At 45.7% G+C, this 21,415-nt stretch overlaps 1 protein-coding gene and 1 long non-coding RNA gene across 4 annotated transcripts in view; both read right to left on the minus strand.

The window, feature by feature from the left end:
- MET (MET proto-oncogene, receptor tyrosine kinase) overlaps window positions 1-6,039 on the minus strand; it is a 91,951-nt gene extending 85,912 nt beyond the window's left edge. Inside the window, exon 1 of one of the 3 annotated variants that reach the window (XM_040550288.1) lies at window positions 5,963-6,039. The gene's annotated coding sequence lies outside the window, so the exon portion shown is untranslated. The other 2 variants (XM_040550263.1, XM_040550273.1) reach the window with 2 other exon arrangements.
- A 1,179-nt stretch (window positions 6,040-7,218) lies between these two features.
- Window positions 7,219-21,415, minus strand: part of LOC121066608 — a 41,569-nt gene continuing 27,372 nt past the window's right edge. The window contains exons 4-6 of the long non-coding RNA XR_005817862.1: window positions 21,137-21,246; window positions 7,916-8,049; window positions 7,219-7,518 (exon numbers count right to left, since the gene is read on the minus strand). This is a non-coding gene — a long non-coding RNA (uncharacterized LOC121066608). The remainder of the gene's footprint in view (window positions 7,519-7,915; window positions 8,050-21,136; window positions 21,247-21,415) is intronic.

Raw genomic sequence — 21,415 nt, forward strand, 5'->3', positions numbered from 1 at the left:
GCTAAATAAAATAAGTAAATAAAAGGACATAACATTTCTTTTTTCTTTTTCTCAAATACAGGGGAAATAAGGAAGTTTGCAGTTCTAAGTGTAGCCTGCAATTATTTTCATCTGCTCATTAGACACGCTCAGAAAGGATTTCTGTTTCCACAGAATCTAGACTAATATAAATCACTCCTGCGAGAATTATCAATTTGTACAAATATTAACTAAAAGAATTTAATGCGGCAAAAGATACCTCAATCTTCTAGAGAAATTGAAGGAGAGGAAATGCACTTTGCAAATACTGTGCAAACACACTCAAAGGCAGAGCAAAACCCATCATCCCTGAAAAGTCAGTGTCATGACATGTGACGACATCTCTGGGGCCACCATGTTGCTGGTGGCTATCAGGCAAGCAGCACAACCCAACAATATAAATGTAAAGAGCAAGTTGCTGGAGATCCAATTGTGCTGCGGGCCCAAGCCCCTGTGGCGGGAGGCAGAGGGGCTGGAACTGTGCTGAGGAAGATGTTCTGCCAGATGTGGGCACGGGCAGCGGCCAGCACAGCTGGGGCCGGGACATCCCACACCAGGGTCCACGCGGCTCTCAGCCCTAAGAAATGCTCCGTGTAATCAGTCCATTAGTCCAGGTTTCTCCCAGGCCCAGACAGTTGTTTAAAATGAGCATCATTTGAGGCAAAACAGAAACCTTAAAACTGTATTTAATAAATAACTATAACTTTACTGCCGAAGTTCAGGGTGGTCCAGCCCTGTTACTGTTACAGGCAAAATGCCTGGTTTGAGTCTTGCAACAACAGCTCTCCCCCCTCGAGGGGGTTCAACTATGGCACGAAGGGTGCAGAGGCGTGCTGCAAGGTCACAAACCTAGGGCAGGAGTGGCTTTATTTTCTGGTCACCCCGATGTCCACACAGCTGAAAGCCTTTCAGGTTTTCAGCCTGCAACCCTCCTGCAGCTCTTGCCCGGAGGCCACCAGTTGAGCTACCCTTTGCTCTGTACAGAGAAGCAGAAGGTCTTAAAGGACTCCCTTCAGACACAACCAAAGCTATGATTCTACCCATTTCATAAAATAAATTATACATTTGGCAAATATCATATCCTTATGTCGAAAGAACATCTGCCTGAAGTCAAAAACTTTCTGTGTGGGAAGCGAACAACTTACATTGTATAAAAATGTCAATAAAAGTTAATTACTTATTGCCTAAATCTATCTGTCTTTATAACTGTGCAGCCTCAATTAACTGAGTCTGCTCGTAGAAGTGTAACTGAGAGGCCCCTATGCTTCATCACCAACTCCAGAGCCATGCTATTTTGAAATATAAAAGACCTGTATCCTGTCCAAAAAATAAACTCCGTAGGTGACTTGCCATGTTGCCATTTTGGATTACAAAAAATACTCGGCCAACACACAGGGGAAGCCTTAATTCCAGCAAACACACACATAAACAGGAAATCTCTCTCCAGTCAGAAGGTATTTTTCCTTCATACAATGGGGTTCAAAGATGTGTCATCATATGGTGTAAAACAATTGCTAAGTAACCTTCCCACTCCGATAGCTCACGAGCACAGTCAGCTCGCAGGCTTCGGAGCCTGTCACAACTTGCACGGGAGGAACACGCACACAAACATCAGATGTGTGCTGGCTCGGACCAGGGCAGAGGTTTTAATCAATACGCGTGTCGAGCGGGGGAGCAGGCGGGGGGGGAATCAATTTGCAGGAGGCAAATGGGAACAACCATAGATTTAATCAAATTGCAGGCACGGTCCCTCGCTATTCTCAATGTTTTTGAAAGAAAGTAGCTCCATGGCAAAGAATGAATTTCAATAAATGTCACATATTTAGTTACGTTGCTGATTTTTAAAATTTGCCAAGCTGGGTCACTGATCCTTTGCAGAAATGATACCAACACATGTCAAAAAGACTCTGATACTGTTTAGTTGGATAAACGTCAAAATGAAGGAGCTATGGTAGAGGAAAGCAACTTACGTAGGAATTATTATTTCCCCATGACTATAAGGAAAAAAGATAGGCTGATGTGACCCTTCAAACAGAGGTTAAAGCCGCAGCACACACAACAAAATGGATAGCTATCAAATACCATGGCGATGACCATGGTGTGAACACTTGAGCAAAATGAAAATCTTCTGAAAGCATTAGGCAATTTTCCTTTCACATCCATTTGCAACCCAATTGATCCTGAATTCAAACAAGACCCCTACCACTGCCTTCCACAGAAAAGGGCAATTTCATGTTAATTTTCTTGGGACAAACAGAAGGGTATCAAAGAGCTGCGGGATGCACAAAGAGAGCGTTTCACTTAAGTATTTAGAGCTTATTAAACTCCTCAGCATTACAGAAAATCTCCTGCTATCGACACCTGCCTGAAAAATGAAATGCCCCGAGGTTACGCAGGCGCACGCAGCCTCTGCTCCTTCACCCTCCATCCACGCCGCCCCGGCCCTGGTTACAAAGCCCTCCTGGTCTCTCTCTCTCCACTTCTACTGCCCACACCAATATTTGGGGTGGTCGATCCCAGTAAATTGAAGGAAGGCCCATCTGAGCCAGGGGTCCCAGTCACCATCCGGTTGCATCAAGTAACCGAAAGGGATTGGGGAGCAAATAAAAAGTCCCAGAACAGATCAGAAAGCAGACACCTGAAAAGGGCAATCTACTTGGTAGCACTCTTTCCTTCAAAGAGTTACATCCTCGACCAAATTGGTCTGATAACTTTGCCTTTCCTTTTTTTTTTTTTTAAATGTTTGAAATTGGAGGAAAAAATACTATATCTTCTTGTACAACATCATAGTTTTCCTGAAGGCAAATAGCTTGGCAATTTGCTAGATTTGTTAATGCTAGAGGAAACAAGTTAGCGCACATACCATGTGTTTGAATGCCTTTGGAAATTAGATTGAAACACTGATTTGATTTCCTAAAAGGTATCTTAAACAAGGCAAGGTTAGAGATTTGGAGAGTAATGAGAATTTGTGCGACTTCAAACAGCTCTACATAAAACAGACCTGATATTCTGGGGGGAAAAAGGTCACCTAATTATTCGTTTCCTGAAGGCCCTGTCTATACTACATTTCCCCTGGGTAAGGAAACTGATTTAAAAATGTCTTCTGCTAACACGCTTGCATCACTCGCCATGTAGGAGATACAGATTCGTTAAAACCATTGCCAAGAAAAACACAGCACTTTTACCAGGGGAGAACAACAGCAAGCCTCCTGGCACGGCCGTGCGGGGAGGGACAGGCAAACCAGGCAGGGAGATGCCACTCGTGGAGTCCTCCACGGAGCTGTGGTCCGGCTCCGCCACGGCGGCACGCAGGGACCACCACGGTGCGAACATCATCGGTGAGCTCTGTGGATGTGATCACTGGCTGCCAACCCTTGTGTGGGAGGCGATCGCAGGCTGTGGCCACAGCAGACAAGATGCACGGGTTGACAGCTCCGCTGCTGGTAGTAGGCTACGAAGCGTGGAATTGTGTCGGTGGCTCGAGGGCCAGCCAGAGGTGGGAAGCTTGGTCACAGGGGTGTCACAGGAACCAGCTACAAAGGTGCAGCTGCAAGGCATAATCTCAGGAAGGGTCTGAAGCATGGCACTGTAACCCATTCCTCTCTGCTGCACCGAGCAAATCCTGTGGTACCCTTCTGGGTTTCATCTTCCTGCCCAGGTTGGTTCAGGGGACACCACTCAGCTGCTCGATCCCTCTCCAAACCAAGAAACGATGTGTGCTGCTTCCGCAGCACAGGCTGGGAGAGCCCGGGCAGGATTTCCCTTCTGCTACACATTGCACAGGCACACATGGAGATGCAGTCCCTCCCCTCACTTTCAGTCTGAAGTGAATGAAGTCTAGACACATCAGCACGACAAGGCAGCCGTGGCACAAAGCAGATCGTCTGGAGGTCTGGGACTCCCAGCCCAGGCTCTCTGGCTCGGCCAGCCCAGCCCAGCCCGGCACGTTGCCGGCATCAGGTTCCCTTTGCAGCCGTGAAGGCAGGGCTGCTGCTCCTGTGCTGCAGCCAGCTGTGCGAGCTGCTCTCTGGGGTCCGGGAAGCCGGATCTGGGAGGCAGCAGGCTTTGGGTTTCTGCGCCGAGTTGAAAAATACAGAGCAGCCCCTTGCAGATGACAGAAGAAGGGGGGAGAATAGGTGGGCTGGCCCCTTTGGTTACACTGGGCCAGTGGGAGGAGGTTACGGCTCCTCAGCTGAGGCTCCAGAGAGCCGTAAACGCGGGAGAATCAGTATGGGAAAGGCATTTCTGGGAGGACGACGTTCGCCACTCGGCTTTGCATTCGTGAGCTGCTCACTGAGCCTCTGCTGAGCTCCGGCTTCCTGGTGGGCTCGCCGGGACCAGCGTGCCCCATCCACCCCAGGGCACCAGCTCGTCCAGCAGCCCCGCTCCAGCCACAACACGTGCAGTGCTGTGCACAGATAACCACCTGCTGTGCCGCGGTCATCCTTAGAGACAGGAAAAATGGAAAAGAAAGGGAAAAAAACCAAGCCCTACGGGGTAATAAAGGCAAGTCATCCCCTCCTCGCCAGAAAGGGAAAGAAGCTGACTATTTTCTGCAAATAGAGAGATGAATGTTTTATAAAGTATTCCTTCTTCCAAATGATTCAGTTTGCATTAGAAGACGAGTCAGAGGAGGAATCAGCGTGCTGAGGAAGGATTAGGGCACACAAAGAACAAGTGATACAGTCATTCTCCAAGTTACTTTGTTTTCAACATGCAGCTCCTGCCAAAGGCTAGCTTTTTGCTCTGGCAGTGTATGATCTGTAAACATTTAACCAGCTCTTAGAGAAACATGTGAGAGACTTTCTCTTGCCCGGCTATGAACCCAAACTGCTCAGATCTCAGAGGGAGAGAGATAGAAAAAAAAAAAAAAAAAAAAAAAAGCACAATCCTATTTTTGCTGGCGGACAATGCAAAAAGCACTTTTAGGCTGAGAGATGAAAGCAGATGAACTACCACACACGGCACAGGTTCTCTGGAAGAAGCACGCATTGCAGCCCGAATAACCTCCCGCGGGCTGCAGACGCGCCGTTGGTTAAACACGGCCGGTACCCGGCATGAACCCCCCGCCCCGCTCCGGGACGTCCGTGTGCAACTTACAGCTCCCACCGGGCACCTCCGGCACGCGTAAAGCCGCCCGATTTAACGCCGACATGCAAAGAGTGGCGGAATGCTGTTGTACCGCGGAACTGTGTCCCATTTCCAGCAAAACCCCGCCGTCAGGAACGAAGCGATGAGGGCACGCGTGCATCAAGCCAGCGAGAGGACTGCGGGGAAGCCTGCAAACGCCCAAGGACCCAGAACTTGGGGAAACCCCTGGGGTCGCACCGAGCCCTCCCCAGCCCCTCCTGGGGCACCCCCCGGGCTCGCAGCGGGGCGGGGGAAGCCCGGGGGGGGAGGGGGCGAGGGACATTTTGGGGAAGGACCCGGGGACCGGAGGGGTTGCAGCGGGGAGCACGGCTCGGGGGGCGCCCACCTGCCCCGGGGCTCCGGGAGGGGCCCCCCCGTCCTTCCCCGCGGCTCGCCCCATCCTTACCGGTGCGGGGCGGGCTGCTGCCGGCTCCCGGCTCCCAGCTCCCCGTTCCCGGCTCCCGGCTCCCGGTTCTCGGTTCCCGGCTCTCGGCTGCCGGCCCGGCGGGGCGGAGCGGAGCGGGGCGCAGCCCGCACACACCTCCGCGCCCCCGGGCTGCCCCGCGATGCCGCCGGTGCCTTTTGGGGGGCTGCTGCTGCCGCCTCCCTCCTTCCTTCCCTCCTTCCCTCCCTCCTTCCCCTCTTCCCTCCCTCCCTCCCTCCCTCCCTCCCTCCCGGCCGGCACCTGGGCTGCGGGGCGGCTTCTTCCCTCCGGCGCCTCCGGCGCGCTGCTGGCGGCTCCCAGCGGTAAATCAGCCGGTCCCCTCGGCTCCCTCCGCCCCTCCGGCGCGGTCCCGACCTGCCCGTGACTCACCGCATATCGGCTGCGTGTAGCCTCCGTGCCTCCCGGCCGGGATCCCCGGCCCTTGGGGTAGGGGGCCGGCTGATGGAGACACCCCCCCCCCCCCCCCTCCCGCCCAGCCCTCGCCCCGAGCTCGGGGGAGGCGTTCTCGGGCGGAGTAAGGTCAGGTGCCTGAGCCCGAGAGGTGGGAAAAGCTCAGCCCGAGAGGCAGGGCAGGGTTGTGGCACCCCCAAGGTCTGTCCCTGGCCCCCCCGGGATGCGAAGTGGCCGATGAATTTAGCCCCGGTGCCCGCAGCGTCTTGGCCTGTTGAAGGTGTAATTCGGCTTAAGGGACAGGTGTAATCCGGACTAAGGGACCCTGCTTGGCACAGAGCACCAGACACCCCTGCCTCCACGTGTGCTTCCTGTTGGGGTGCAGGACGCCAGGAGCTGGGTCTCTGCCCCGCTGGGTTCCTACAGCAAGCGGTGCCTCCGTGTTCCAGAGGCATGGGGAAACTGAGGCACCGAGCGCTCCTGGAGCTGCCTCAGCACCGGGGCCTGCACCAGAGGAGCCATCTCCTTATGCTAATGAGTTTCAGCAGCTACTGATTTAAACCAGATTTTAAGTGAAAGGCCCCACGTTCCAATAGGAGTTATTGGAGACATCTATTTTCCCTCGGCGTGTTTCCTTTTTTGGCCCCGGTTCTGCTCCCCTTAATCATACCGTTTAAACCGTTGGATGTTTTGCATGAGTAAAGTGAGAGGAACTGGAAGAAACACTGCCCAGCTTCGTGATTAAGCATGGGAAAAATGTCAGCATCAAACCGTTTTGAAAGGAAAATTAAATAAAGTAGTGTATGCACTTGCTTTGGGCCCGGGGTGTCAGCGCGACGGGTCTGTGGACAGAGCTGTACATCAGGACACGGGGCTTTTAAAGAGCAGCCAGCCAGCCTCCCACTAATCTGCATCAGCAGCGCTTTCACAATTTGTTTATCTGTCTCTCTTTCCTATGGGCTTCTTGGCACTGGTGATAAAGGCATCTAACCCAGCTATAAACTAATTCTCCGCAAAAAACAAATGTATAATTGAGACAGCGTGCAACCTTTTATGTGCTTAACTTGTGAAATTCTTGCTCGGCAGGGTGTTTTACTGACAACAGATAGCAAAAAAGTCAGCCCGTTTCAATAAAAAGTGCGCAATGGCTACGGGAGAGGTTCTACTTGCTGCCTCCTCACTTGGTGTATGTCAGCAACACACTAAAAATTACGCAAAGTGAAAATAAAACCAGCCCCTTCTCCTGTGCCCTGAGAGCTGAAATTGCTAAAAAGGAACCAGCAATGCAAATGTTCTGACTGATCTGATCGCATTTGTTTGAAGTCACTGGGAATCTGTCCATTTACTTCGATGACCTTTACCTCCATTAATACTCAGTAGTAGTTAGAAAAGGAAGACTGAGATGCAACGCCAGCCCCTAGAGGGAAAGGCATGGTCGCAGTTAAATCGCACTCTTCACTGGGCTTCAATCCCCCGTTGGTTAATTAGGGTGCGTCTGCGCAGTTCCACCAGCTTTGGAAGAATCTTCCTTATTGCTTTTGAAAGAAAATGATAAAGAAATAGTTTTCAACCTGGTGTTTATCCTCTTAAGGACAGCCCCACGTGTTATCTGGTCTCAGTCTGCTCTTCAGATCCCGATGCACCTGCCTGGGCTGCACAGCCAGCCCCCGAGCTGTTATCAGTGGGACAGTCTGTGCTATTCTAAAGCTAACAAATGGATTGTCACTAACATAAAAAGGAGAAACAGATGTTTCCTTTCCATTTTGACCGTGCTGATGCCATGTTATTTTAGGTTAGCTGTATGAGACAACTACACTGCAGCAGGGCTTTGATAATCCTCCCCTCACTGTTGGTGCCGCGATACGTATGCACCGTGAGCAGCTTCTTGGGGGCTTGAAGCACCTTTAAGTTTTGGGTGAAGCGCTCTGTTACCTATTTATTACCACGCTTTTCTACTAACTTCCCCTTGCTTCTGCCTCCCGTCCAAAAGGCGCTGGTCATCTGCACTTCGTTAAGAGGGCTGGCATAAATAGCACAGTGTGGCACATTTTAGCAAGCTGACGGCACTGGAAAAAAAAATAAAAAAATCAGAAGTGTAGAGGAGAGTCTGTCGGAGTGATCTGTTCAGCAAGAGAACTGGAATGCACAGGGGAGAGCACTGGCACATGCAGCCCTGACGTGTTTCAAGATAGGGAGCTGATGAGCAAACACATCACTTGTCCAAGAATACGGGCATGCAGTTAGAAAAACGAATTGTGGGGCTATGTTTAAGTTGAGCTTTCAGATGTAAAGAGGAATGAAAACTCAGTACAAATTACTTTTCTATGCATCAGCAGTAGTGCATGCAGAACTTACTGAGGGGACCAACGCAGTCCTATGGGCTTGATTGTGACTTGTGTTGAGAACCTAAGATATTAAGTACTGTGAGGACAGGTAGCAAAATGGAGTCTTAAGACCAGATTCTCCTTGGTACCCAGTTTCTTTTCAATATCAGTAGGGAGGAGATATTTAACTGTCTCTGTGAATCTGGATCTAACCACCTTTGTAAAGCCTGCAGTACCAAAAATGAAATGCGTTTCTGGAGGACCACACCACACCGTAAGGCACCACAGCTACACAGCACCATCAGTGGTTTCGATCTTTGCCCTCTGCTGCCGTCATTCACACCTCTGGAAGCGCATATAAAATGCAAATGTCATTGTGAGACTCTAGAGACTTCTGACTTAGCGGGGCTTGCTCATGAGTAAATGATTTCACCGGGAGCAGGGCGGTGGGAATGAATTAATTTAAAGCTTAAGGACATGGGGGAGGAATATCTCTGGAGCTGAGCTTAGTGCTGGTGGGTATCCGACAAGCCTTCTGCAGCAGCACCCTTCCAGGTGGCCTGCGAGTAGCTCGGTCTGAGCCTCCCTAGAGGGTGATATGCAAAAAAAACAGAGCCGTAGGTGGCTCCACCCAACCCAACTGTTTTACAGACCGGTGATCCAAGGCATCAGTGCAGCAGCCTGCTGGGGTAATGTGTAACTGCAGCTGCTGCAGACCCTTGCTTACAGGAAGGCTGCGAGCGCCAGGGGCAGCTCTGGGAAGGGGCTGTGCCTGAGGCACCTTTCCCTCAGATTACTCTGCCCCTTCAAGTCCCTCTGATATACTCCATCTTTCACTTCTGTCCTTCCTAGGCTCTAAACCCACACGATGGGCAAGGACAGACGGTGCTGACTGGTGGTCTGGGCTCTAGGGGAAGCACGACCGTGGCTGTTATCCTCCCTGCCTGAGACAGGGACGCAGAACAAACAAAATATCACAGTTGATACTTAGAAATGTAGGCTCCCAAGATTCGATCATCACTGCACTTTATGGCTATTTCTTAATTACGTAGGCATTTATTAACTAGGCTTGTAAATTCTGAAAGCTTAATAAGTACTTTGTGTTTGTTTGTGAGAGGGTCAACAGTGGCACCAGAAGAAATTTCAGCTTGAGGCTGAAGGTTGCAAAAGTCCCCTGCAAAGCCAGAAATAAAAGTCCCCTGGTAGAAATCCTAATCTCTGACCACTGAGCTGCCCTGGGCAGTTCTGATTTATATGGCAACACTAGGCTGATTGTAAGATGGTAGCTGAACATGTTTCGTTAATTTTGCTGTGTATCACAGGTGATTTCTGTATTTATTGACTGCACAAAGGGAAGTCCTTTGTTTAACTCGATGGTGTTTTCCTCCTTATTTGTCTTTCTGGTTTTAACATTGCTACTGAACACCACAACTGAATGAATCTGAAATCTGAGTGTGTAGGCGTCGGTTAACTGGATTGCTAGAGAAAAGAGGAAAATATGGACGTGGCTTCTGCATCTGAAGTCCAGGTTGCCAGGGGTCTGTGCCCCTGCTGTGCCAGCCTCAGGGACTCTGTGACCACGTGGGCAGCTGGCACATGAAGTTCAGGAATCCAGGAAAAAATTAATCACTTGAAAGAACAAAGCTTAGTTTACAGGCAGATCAGCTCTTTACATGCATCTGCTATGCAGTAACATGAGTGCTAGTGCCTGCAGAAGGACGAGGTCAGAGACCGAGGAGGAGGGTGGGCTCGCAGCAGCCGAGATTTATATTAGTTTAAACCGTGGAGGCTCCTCACCCTCTGGAAAGCAGCAGAGAACTGGGAGGAGATGGTGTGGATTGCAGCCCTGCTCCCCATCTCCACCATGCCTCCTTTCCAAGCTGTGTTGAAATGAGCTAAATCCCTGAATGAGTATCTCTCAGTGTACAAAACCAAGAAATCATTTAATGGATGAAAAACTATATCCTTTATGATTCTGTGCTCACATCCCTGAAATAGATTCAGCTGCAGTAGCCCTTGGTGCGTTTGGTGAGCTCAAACAGCAGAAGCAAAGGCTTTCAAGCACACACCGTGGAAAAATTCTGGCACATGAACTGCTTCAGACAAAGCACAGTAGCAAAACCCCAAACCGATATCATATATGTGCCACTCTGGCATGGTCAGTTTGTTTGTGTAAGTGGAAACAAACCCTATGATAGTAAAAAGCAAGATGTTTACACCTTGAGGAATTTGCTATATGTTAGGTTCGTATTTTCACTGGTGTTATTCATTCAGCTACCTTAAAATGGTCTGATAGCTGTAACTGTTTCCGGACATACTTTTCAGTACATTTTTAATTTCCCTCCGTATTTTGACTGCAAGCATGTTGCTCTTGTAGTAAAATTACTAGTTATGACATTTCCAGTCTTGCAGGATTATCTTTGGACTAACTGCTAGAAAGTTTCCATATGTCTCTTTTCAGCCTGATTGCTGTGACTCAGGTACAGCGTTTTTTTTCCTTCAGTTTGCTGTTTGTATTTACAAAGGTCATAGCAGACAGATCGCTGCCCAGGCTGGAAATAGAAAATCTGCTTATTTAAAAGCAGAGGGACAAATCCTGCCTCCAGCTATGTGTACACCTGGTGATCAGGGGAAGGGAGTGCCTGCACCAACACACGTGTGAGCACGCGTGAACAAACGCCATCCTAATTCAGCCCACTTTTGAAGGATGTAAGCTTCACTGGAGATACTCACATGCCTAAAGTGAAGCACATACCTAGGTCTGGTGCTGCCATGGGCATCTGCAGGCTGGTTTCTGTGCTCACAGTGCAGCTCTACCAATTGCACAAGTAACACCTTTGGTCAGTTCCTGCAAGTTGAAAGAGAGCTATCACCTTCCGATGTCTTTATCCGAAAACATCTCAGGATACTGCAGCCTAAAGAAATGCTGCTATAAGCAGTATGCCAGATGAGTGAAACAGAGAGGTTTGAGAAAAAAATCATTTTATTTTCTTGCTTGCTTACTTCTTGCATTTATAACACCTTGCCTATTGTCAGAAGAGCAGGAAGAGTTTTCCTCTTAATACTTTTTCAACATGTGTGAGAGAGGAAAACAGTTTACAAACAGAAATAATCATTCTAAAACTTCCATAAAATTCCAGGGAATACAGGAAATATAGATCCTGTATTGACCTACATTTCCTTGGCTCAATGTTGACCAGTCTTCAAGTCAAAAAAAAAAGAGAAACATTAGAGAACATTTAGTAATGAAATTAATCTCATACATAAGTATTTGCAGACGTGGGAGCTTGCATTTTATCTGCTGATAATGACCAAAATGGATGTCTTTGACAAAACTTTGACTGATTTGGTTTATAGTGAGAATTTGCCTGGCATGCTCAGTTTTGGGGAGCTGGATCTAGGTTCCATCAGTATCTTTTTACCCTCTCTAGGGGCTTATACAGAGAATTACTTACTAGTTTGCAAAATCTGGTCCTTTACGCACATATGACTGCATCAAATTGTATAACGTGTCTTCTATGTGGCCATGAAGAAGAAGAACACAGTTCTAAAACACTTTTTAGTTAATGTCATCAAATATGAGCTATTTCCCAGATGTGGTTTAGAATGTGTTGCATTTTATGCACAATACTTGTTTTAGTACATTTTTAAAGATAAAGAAAAGTATTCTGTGACAAAGTCAGTTGTAAGTCAGGGCTGGATTTGGCTCATTATCATTAAAGAATCTGTATTTTTAAGTTAACTTTAGAATAACATTGTTGATTCTGTAATGATGTAAGTATATGATATTTGCCAAAAGCTGTATTTCATAAGGCTGCTTTAGGATACAGCCCAACTCATAAGAATTTTGATAGGAGATTATTCCTTTCAATAACTTTCATAATTTAATTAGACTCATGTGCTGATTATGAATTTAATACTATGGAGAATGAAGTCAACGTTAAAATCCCATTATTTTAAATTAGGCAGGAGCACACCCATACTGTGTAGCCAGGAAATATTTGCACACATAACAATACGACTATGCTGACAGAAATATATTTCTTCGTACACACAGACAAAATCAAAGTGTCCTTGTACTATTATTTAAAATTTACCTGTTGTATTCCAATGGGAGCTATTAACAGTGCTGTGTAACATCCAGACAGAAGGCAACTTTAATGTACCAGCAAGGACTCAGGTGAGTTTAAAGTTTAACTTTGAGTTTAGGAACATGTTGAAGTCAAATCAAACAAGAAGTGTCTAGGTGCTGAGCCAAACCAAAAGTGATTACTCCAGCGATGTAGTTCTATGTTTCACTTTCCTCTACCTGATGCCTAAGAGTCTTTTCAGCATGTGGTCTCAAGGCAAAATACAAAGTTAAAATGTGTTTTTTGTAAGTATGCCTTCTGATTTTGGTCAGTTCTGTTGGATTTATTTAACCTCTAAGGTCCTTATTAGGACCAGAAATGCTGCACCAAGAACCGGACCTGGAGGGCATCAGGAAAGAGGGGAACAGTGGGACAGAGCCTGTCAGACCTGTGATGAGCACATCAGAAGCAAGGGACTGGAAGGCAATGCTTTTGTTTCAGGTTAAGTAGCGGTACTCATCCTGCTTGTGGAGGACCAGGCGAGGCCAGTGGCACTGGCCCAGGTGCCAGTTTGGTCGTAGCCATGAGCCTGCGCCAGCCCGTCATAGATATGGTGACTGTGTCTGCCCTCGGTCTGGCAGGGGTGTTTTTAATAGCATGCTCATTATACAGAAATATTTTCATTTGACAGACAATTTAAATGATCCTATAAAAGCTGCAATTACCATCAGGACAAATCCAGCTCTGATTGACTCCCACGTTAGCTCCCAAAGTTTGACTCCGAAGTAAGAGACAAGAAAGATTTTACCCTTTCTTTCTTCTTTCTTACGTACGCTCTTCCCCTGGTATCTGCCTCCCATGTTAATACCCTGAAGAACGTCTCAAACTCCAGCTGTCTTAATCTGCCCCAAAAGCCACTGTTGAAATAGGAAGCACTATTATCTTCACTTTACTGATGAGGGACCAAGGAACAAAGAAAACGACTGCCTTGTCTAAGGTAAGACAAGGAAGAAACCTCTAGAGAAGGAGAGGGAAGAAAGTAGGTCTAAAATGGAATTCTTTTTCTGAAGGTCCAAAAATCCTAAAGGACTTTTTTTTCTGTCTAAATAGGTCACAGAGGCAACCCTCATGTGAAAATAAAATTAAATCCACAGGTTTTAAATTGGGACCTTGAGTTATGAAGCTGATTCTGAAACTATTTCCTTTTGCCTATGTTTTCATGCTAAGTGGTACATCAGTAGCTTGTTTGCATTGCTAGCTGCTCACATAACCTGCTTGCAAAGGTTACTTGCAATTCAGTGAAGAAATCAGAGTTATTTGGATCATATCCTGGCCATCCTGGTCACCAAATGCAGCAGGTCAGCTTGGTCACCTCAGACAAGTCAGGCTGTGAGCTTAGCTGGACATGTGGAGGCACCCAGGTCACCAACTCTGCAACCTCAGAGCCCTGAGACATAAAGGACCAGTGCCATGAGGCTCCCAGAAGGGACACTGGAAGTGGTGCAGAAAGGTTCTCCACGGGTTGGGTGCTTGCAATTTCCTCTGAATGTGCAAGCTTAGGCAGGTCTTTTAAATCTTGAATTAGTTTTTACTGCTTTTCTCAGAGCTAAAATGTATTGCAAATGTTTTGCTGGTATATGCTTTAATGGCAGTAATGATGTAATAACCGTTAACATTATTTATCTTAGAAGACTGCAATGTGTCTCACCGCACACATCCTATTGGCATTAATCAGGGAAGAGGCTTATCCCAACACAAACATGTCAGGGACGGAGGTGTGGCTGGAGATGAAAAGGAAAGGCTGCTCCTTTTTAGGAAGGAAAGGAAGGTCTCCAGCCCCTCACCCCAGCTGGGCTGGCCTCTTGCTAGGCCTGGGCTCACCTCTTCTCCCAGCCTCCCCCCGCACCTGGGCAAGACCCAGCTCACTTCACTTCATGCGTGCTTGGAGATGCCCAGTCTGGGAATCCTCAGCCTGGCCTCCTCTTAAAGTTAGTGGCAGCGCAGAGGAAAACATCTGACAATGTAATCCAGCTCATCTAAGACATGAAACATTGCATGACATAAATGCTTCTTCTCCGGGTCTGTCAGCTGAGTACTGGTAGTTCGACAAGAAGAACCCAGCTTTTTGCCTGAGTGCTGTGAGGAAAACACCGAGGCAAGTGCAAGAGAGAGGTTTCAAACCAATTATCTGGATCAAATCTCAATGGAAATATTCCTGCTAAATGTTGGTACCTGCAGCTTTGTCTAAGAGACTTTGAAGTAGTTCGTTTTTATTTCAAGAGAGAATGCAGACAAAATCCACAGATAAAAATATAAAACCCCAACCCTTATGCAGCTCCTAATTTTCTCCTAAATTTCTTGGCTCAAGACTGCTGATCCTTTTTCCCATTATGAAAGGTAACATTAAAGACATCACTGTATAGTTCTCTCTCTTTCTTCAGAATAAAGGTGCTACAAAGTTTATATGTATAATTTCACTAGCTGTGATAATTATCAGCTTCATTAAAGTGTCATTAAAGGCAGGGCTAATGAGAAACATTTGGACTACTGATCTATTTCTGAGATGGTGTTGTTGGAGATGGTTGTTAAATGGACACCTGGCTGAAGGACTATCTTGTTTCTCTTTGCTGTGCCTATCTTGGTAGTTCCAACAGTCTGATAAACATTTACTTTACGTGGAACATTTAAAACCTACATGGAGCATTGAAAATCACCATTTTTCAAATTGAAACTTTTATTTTTTTCTGTCTTGAGTGTAAACCACACACAAGCCTTTCCTGGGTAGGAAGTCCAGGAAAGTGGCCTTTTAGAGGGATTCAGAGCTGGTTCTACCTGCCCTGCCACTGCTGCCCTGTCTCAGAGCAGACCCACCACTTTGAATATGTGCAGATGAATTATAAAGGCTGCAGAGGCTGAATCTGCAATTCAGATTGCCAGGCCAAGTGCAGGCATCTGGAGGCAGGACTGAGGTGCGGCTGGACCCCTGGCAGGGCACACAAGAGACCTGCACGTGGTGGTGGCCAGAACACACCACACGGGACCTGCATGCAGTGGTGGTGTACCTGGGGCCTGCTGCAGGACGCAGGTGGCCAAGCTCTGAGGGCGGCTGAGAGGAGCGTCAGGTGTAGCATGAGCTGCTGGAGATGGGAGATGTCTGCAGGGAAACAGAAATGCCAGTTTGGACAGAGGGGGTGGAGTGTGTCTTGTGGACAATGAGACTCAGCTTGGATGTCTGCAGGTTTCCCGAGCAGGGTGACAATACCAAGCGTACCTCCACACCGTGTGGCCTGAGACACCCGCAAGTAGGCACCTCTGTGAGGGTGTCCTCATCATGCAGCTGAGCTCTGCCCACAGGGTCTGGAGCAGAAAAACAGCAGAGATCTCACGTGGGCGAGATTGCTATGGAAAAGAGAAAAGAGCGGGGGATTCAGAGACAGAGCCGCATGGAGTGCTGGAAAAGGGAAGAGGGGCAGATTGCACTGAGCAGGGATCAGAGGAGAAGGAAAAGCTGTGATCACAGACATGAAACTAAAGTAAGTTTGCAAGAAGAGGGCTGTAGCTGCCACGAAGCCTAACTGGTCACTTGGTGGGGAGCTGATGGGTTGAGCCAGCTGATGGCACAGCACAGGCTTTGTTGAGAACAACTCCATTTGTGAATCCCTGGTGTATACTGCAGGGCTCGCTGGAATAAGGGAGGAAAGCTCACACTGGGCATACAAAAATCTGGAACTGATATATTGCGTTTGAATAAGATTACATTAATTAATTGTCCTCTTAGGAAAACTGACAGGTCCTGACAGATGGGATCTACCCAATGGCATCAATCTTCCCCCCGTGACGGTGGCTGTGCGTGGGCTGCACGGCTCCACCTTGGCACATGGCCAGCAGCCCCAGCCCTCACGACAGAGCACAGCACTCATGACAGAGCACAGGTCTCAACACAGCAGCCTCACGGCATTTGCGAAGGTGACAGGAGCCAGGGAATTCAAGTGAAACCACTTGTTAAATTCTGCTTGACCTCTTCCTTAATTTTCAATAGGGATGTTGCGTTCCCCTGGGAAGACAAGAGTGGGACAATAATGTGTCTTTCCTCAGATATTAAAAAATATAGTGTGGATATATTTTCATGAGCATGTTTGTGGTCATATTTTGTGTTCCACTTTCCCAGTAAGATACATTTTATTAGAGAGAGCTGATATAAATTAACATAGACCTGGCACTGGGTAGATTTGGTAAATAACAAAGCCAGGGAATGATAAGGTTTTCTAAATAAAACTGAAATAGGGATAAATTGTCATTCCTTTCTTATTTTTCTTTTACTACTGAAAATGAAAATGGATTCTGAGGACTGTCTGTTTTCAGGGCATTATGTTCTGATTTCTGTGCAGGATATGATCACGCCTGAATTCAACATCCTGCACAAGCCTGTGCAGACACCCCAGCACTGTGCACACAGGAACATGACAGATGCCTCACAACAAGATGGGCTTCTCATCTTTACACAACAGTTTCTGCCTTTTTTTAGGAAAATAATTTTTCATTGTCAGCTTTTGGAAATAAAGCAGATGTCTCAACAACTTCCCCAGATTTTTCAAAACTGAGGTGATAAATATCCCAATGACATTTAGATATTTTAAAAGAAAATGCGTTTCAGGACGTAGTACCAAGAAAACTATGACACTGCCACCTCGTGGATTCCGAGATAATATCTACATCATATTATTTGTGTATTGGCATAAAAATGCATGGCACGTCATGGTCAAATAATAGCTCATTTCTTTCCCACAGAATTTTGCAATAGAGCATCCAAATTTTTGTAAATATTTAGGTACCTAATGATATAGATGGGCATCCTACTATGATATATGTAAACACCTTTGTAAGTTAAGTTCCTAATACTTTCTTTCTGTTTAAGAGGTATATTCTCACATAAACAGTGTTTTAAAAGCTATATTGGTCTAAACATGCCACTGACTCACTTCCACTATACCAGCACTGAAACTTAATGCTATACTGAGATGCAGTGATTCCTACAAATTGTGCTTGGGATTAAATTCTTCTAAAATTGTTGAAGGCTGTTAATACAGGAAATAAAGGACTTGTCCATGTGTAACTGTTTATTGTAGTTTAAACTGAATTTCCCAACTCACCTCTAAAACAGTCTGGGGTATACACACTTGAGGAGTCTTTTCACCTCTGGTATATTAGTATATAAATAACATGGACCAAGAAGTACTCTACTGTACAAGAGCAAATGAATCAATCAAAAGGGAGAAAAAAGCAAAAACCAAAAGAATCTCTCTTATTCTGAAGGGTCTGAATTGTTCCTTCAAGACATTATCAGCAACTGCCTACTAAATCATGGCACACGGAAAAAAATAAATAAAACCTACAAAATATATTATAGCAGCTTCAGTGCTGTCCTTGGGTTTTGAGTTTGGTGAGAGCTGCACCAGGATGACAAAATCCTGTACCTGTGTGTGCCATTATATGATGCATAGTTTCTCACAAAACATTGCTGGAGAGTGATGTGCAGCACAAACCCATTCTGAGACCAAATTATTGGCAGCTGTAACAAGCCAGTGATATCAATATTTGTATCGAGACAGCTTGTCTCTTTAGGGGAATGAAAAAATAGCCCTTCTGCATGTTTTAAAATCAGATATGGAAACATTTGTGAAAAAAAGAACTGTTGTGCTGTACAAAGACAAAGCAGAAGCTAGGGGAAGGGCCATAAACCCCTCAAATAAACAATGCCTGAAGACTGGTTTAGTACTAAAATGGGAAAACAGTCACCATCACTGGCATAAACTCCATTATGGTTCATGTTTAAGACTAGACAGTGATTCATACTGTTTCACTAGACTCAGCATGCTGCAAACGGCACTTGAAATAATTAACACTTAGAATTAAACTACTTAGATTTCACATCATCAAACATTTAACTTTCTGTAATTCCCTCTGCAGCTGTGATTTATTTGCATTTATTATTTTCTCTATTTACCAGTTCTCTGTTGCTTTTTAAGTTGCTCATACTTCCTTCTTCTGTGAGTCTGAACACTGGCCTATTGTTTTGTTTTTAGCTCTTGCATCTTACTCATACTCACACTTCTGCTGGCTAGTTTTAAAAATGCATTGCATCAAATATGGTCCTCAAATTGCTGAAAGGAGTTTTCTGTTTATTTATTTTAATCATTGCTGTAGCCTTACTTGGTATTCATAACGTGCTTACTCATTACTGCAGTTTGATTGTTTAATATTGGCAAGAATATCACTAAATATATTTTTCCTATTTCTCTCACAAAAAATATTCATTTTGTTTTGATTAGGTTTAAGAAAAAACACACATGAAGAGGAAGTCTCATTGTATCCAAAATCTTGTATCAAGAAATATAGATCAGAGTCCTCAATGTGACAAAGTTAGTGAATTTAGAGACAAAGGCCCAACAGATAACTCAAAAAAAAAATGGACCTGTGAAATATTAGAAAATTCAACAGCTTTGATGAAAATGCACTTCGAAGTAAGGTTACACTGGAAAACTTTAGAAAGTATTTATAAACAAAGCAATGAAAGAGAGATCCAAAGGGAGATACCAACTGCCTAAATATATAAAAAGTTCTGTACTGGATCAGGACAAGACCCCTCAAAACTTGTCAGACTTCTAACAGTCACCCACAGCGTGTGTTTGGGGAAGAACAATAAGGACAAGGCAAACAAGGAGGGATGTTTTCCCTAGTTTTCCTGCCCAAACTTCCTGAGCCAGCTGTTGATTCCTCTAGCTTTCGTTCTTGATGGACATTCCTTCTATGAACCTTTCTTATCACTTTCTGTATTTTTCACACTTCTGGCCTTCACAGTGTCCTCTGCCAATGAGTTCCACTATTTAACTAGAATCTGTGTGGGAAAAAAAAAATAAAAGCCCATGTACTCCTGTTTTAATCCCTCCGCCTCTTGATTTCATTTATCTTTTCTGATTCCTGCATTTTGAAAAATAACGAACAATTCTCTTTATATATTTTTTTTCTCTGTGATGCTTACACTTCTTTGTACCTCTTGTATTTTGCCCTCATTGTCCTTTTTCTAGGCTGGCAAATCCTAGTCAATTTAGTCTCTTTTTTGAGCATCATCTTTGTCACTGTATTCAAAACCTTCTCTAGTGCTTCTCTGTTTTAATGAGAGTCCCAGAGGTCTCTGAAAGCAAACATTTTGAGAACCAATAAGCTTTCCTTAATAATAAAGTGTTTCAGATTTTGAGGATATGCATGTTTCTTTTACAAGATATTTTCATTTCAACATTAGCTCAAGAGTTTGTCACTCAGGTCTCAGAACCCAAATTAATACAAGCTGGGTGTGAATTATACACTCACACGTGCATAATTGTTTCTTCATTGTTTTTACAACTTGTGCATGGATCTGGCTGCATAAGTCCTAGCCCTGTGCTTTCTCAGTCAATTTGGGGAGAATCTGTTTATCCCTCAAGGGAAATTATGGGAAAGTACTGGCAGACTATCAGCTTTCGCCTGAGTTAGTCAGCATCCTTGCTGCTAAGTACAAGTTAAAGGAAAATATGGGTCTAACTGTAGTCTGCAGTGGAACAATTTGTTTGCTCTCAAGGTAATACTGAAGTAAGGTAAACTATTTTTGTTTGTTTGTGCGTGTAGGTGGAAGGTAGGGCTAAAATCTGAATGAGAGCTTTGCTTTATTCTGCTGTGTCTTTAGAGGGCATTTTGGTGAAGATTTTTACTAACTTTTGGAAAATGCTGCTATTATTACCCTTGCTGTGCTTGGTGTTTGTCAAAATAGTAACAGCAGGAAGACTGCCCAGGGAACACTTGGATTAAAGTGTGGAGTAAAGACAGAATGTGCTGGTCAACAGCTCTGTATGGAGCAGGGGGCTCAGAAGAAACCAAGTGCTGGGGTCCACCTCCTGTTAATACCCACCAGAGTTGTTAAGCTGCCATAGGCCCCCCATTCAGTTGATGAGCTGTTTTTCATAGAGTTCATCACCTCAGAATTCAAAACATAAAGCTCAAGCTTCTGTAATTGCTGAAAATGAGATTCTCCTCACCTAATCTTAAAGAGTGCAAAAGCCTGGTATGTAATGTAAACTAGTGAAATCCTATCTGTAGTCAGTGAAGGAAGGTGTATGCATCTTGAGAGCAACCTCTGCCTAATTTAGTCTTTCCTTATGCTCTCAGCAGCCTGGACAGCAGCTGTAGAGTAGACTTTTTAGAAAGTAAGAATTGATGCCAGTTGAATCCCATCCTGAATGCCATTGTGGAATAATATTCAGATGGAAAACAAACTCACTTATAAAGGCTACTTCAACAAATGAGAAGCCTGAGGGGAAACCTGAGTCAACCTTGCCAGTCACATTATTCTCCTCGAGGCAGCTGGAGTCAGCTCTTAAGTGCACTCTTCAGTCGAAGTGCACAATTGAGGAGGAGAAGGATGGTCATAACTCAGGCTTAAAAAAAGGTCCAAGCCAGAAAGATGAAAATTAAAAAGATAAATCAGCCATGATTCTCAGAGAGCAGATACCAAACATAGTACATGGCTCTACGGTCCTGCAGCTTCACTTTTCCTTTGGCATTTTGCAAAACCAGGACTTACTTCCCTGAGACTCAGTGCGTGGATGTCTATATATATGCACCGGCATGGCTAGTTCAGAGGCAGGATGAAGTGAGGTGCCGCAAGCAGCATCCCCAGAAAGCTCCAGCTCTTTGCCTTCATTACCTGCCCCTGGGGCACACCTCACCTGTCAGCAGGGTTCAGGGTGATGGAGCTGCGTGGCTGTGCTGCCAGGTGGGGCTCCGTGATGACTTCGTCTTGGGACATTGGCTCTCGGCTCGAGGCAGATTGCCAGCACTGCAAGACAGAAACAAGCCGGTGTGTGCAACGCTTCACGTAAGCTGAAGGAACTACCATGGTACTTTGGACCATATAAAAGTCTGTTTGGAGGCATGATGACACCATAAATTCCAGAAAGAACCTTATGGGGCAAAAATACAGAAAAAAAAAAAAACACTAACAAAAT

The sequence above is a fragment of the Cygnus olor genome, chromosome 1 (assembly GCF_009769625.2).
Source record: "Cygnus olor isolate bCygOlo1 chromosome 1, bCygOlo1.pri.v2, whole genome shotgun sequence".
Taxonomy (NCBI): Eukaryota; Metazoa; Chordata; class Aves; order Anseriformes; family Anatidae; genus Cygnus; species Cygnus olor.